Genomic DNA, 1354 nt, shown 5'->3' on the forward strand with positions numbered 1-1354 from the left:
ACTCTAAAGCACACGTTCCAGTGAGTCAGCACCCTCTGTACAAAAAGCTTCCTCCTAATAACCAACCTAAACCTCCCCTGTACTCCGTTTAAAACCATTCCCCTTGTCGTATCGCTATCCACCCTCATAAACAGCCATCCCCCCTCCTGCTTATGTACTTCCTTTGAGTATTGGAAGGCTGTGATGAGGTCTCCCCAGAGCTTTCTCTTCTCCAAGAAAAACAACCCCAGTTTCCTCAAACTTTCTTCATAGGAAGTGCTCCAGCCCTCTGATCATCTTAGTCAGGCCTCACCTGCAGTGCTGCACCCAGACATGGGGTCCTCAGTGCAGGGACACATGGAGCAGTGGGAGCACATCTAGAGTACAGCCACAAACATGAACCTAAGGATGGAACACCTCTGCTTTAAGAAGGGAGAGCTGGGCTGTTCAGCCTGGAAAAGTGAAGGCTCCAAGGAGACCTGGTAACAGCCTTTCAATAGCTAAAGGAAAGAACAAGGGAAAATTGAGGTTAAATCTAAAGAAAATGTCTTCCACAGAGAGGGTGGTGAGGCAGTGGAACAGGTTGCCAGAGACATGGTGGATGCGCTGCCTCTTTCAAGGCAAGGCTGGGTCAGACTCTGAGCAACCTGATCCAGCTGTGGATGTTCACCGTGGGGGAGTCGGACCGCATCGCAAACCTACCTGCGTACAAGCAGTGCACCAACATAGGGCTCATGGTGTTCGTTACCTGCCGCACAGATCTCACACCGCTGATTGGAGGAGCCCAGGTAATCCTTAAACCCCATCATGCTGCAAAATGAAATCAGAAGAGACACAGAACGTAATTGAAAACAGTACAAAGATGCAGAGAATGCCCTTAAAAAACACTGCATAGATGCAATAAACACAAAGCACTATTAATTACAGCCATGAAGTGGGAATACAGAGAAATAGAAAGAACATATTTGAAGCCCAGATGGGAGATTATGAGCTGAGAACCACTGAAAAGAAAACAACACACATAGCTAAAACAGCTGCTCTAACCCAGCTTGAGATCCCCCAGAAAAGCAGAGTTCACAGCTCTGAAATAAAGCAGGAATCTCTCAACCCTTTCTAAGTACTCACCCCACATCCCAAAGGAAGCTATTTCCAGGTTCAGATGCTGTTCTTACAGCTGCCAGCCCTTCAATGGAATTAGGATCCGCTAAAAAGAGGAGATGAGAACCCTGAAATAAAAAAAGAAACCACTTACCCCATTCCAAGGACCAACGCTCACCCACACTCTGAAGTGAAGGAAGCAGCTTCCAGGTACAAACGGCTACCAGCCCCTAAGTACAGACAGGATTCCCTGCCAAAAAAGAGAAAACAGCTACAA

The 1354-nt window shown here is 47.3% G+C and overlaps 1 long non-coding RNA gene across 2 annotated transcripts in view; it reads right to left on the reverse strand.

Moving 5' to 3' along the window:
- LOC109365164 overlaps positions 1-1348 on the reverse strand; it is a 2753-nt gene extending 1405 nt beyond the window's left edge. Inside the window, exons 1-3 of one of the 2 annotated variants that reach the window (XR_002110813.1) lie at positions 1256-1348; positions 1105-1183; positions 682-789 (exon numbers count right to left, since the gene is read on the reverse strand). This is a non-coding gene — a long non-coding RNA (uncharacterized LOC109365164). Of the gene's footprint in view, positions 1-681; positions 790-1104; positions 1184-1231 lie in introns of both variants that reach the window. The other variant, XR_002110814.1, reaches the window with a different exon arrangement.
- Between the last annotated feature and the right edge of the window lie 6 nt (positions 1349-1354).

This window comes from Meleagris gallopavo, unplaced genomic scaffold (genome assembly GCF_000146605.3).
Source record: "Meleagris gallopavo isolate NT-WF06-2002-E0010 breed Aviagen turkey brand Nicholas breeding stock unplaced genomic scaffold, Turkey_5.1 ChrUn_random_7180001957416, whole genome shotgun sequence".
In the NCBI taxonomy this organism is placed as follows: Eukaryota; Metazoa; Chordata; class Aves; order Galliformes; family Phasianidae; genus Meleagris; species Meleagris gallopavo.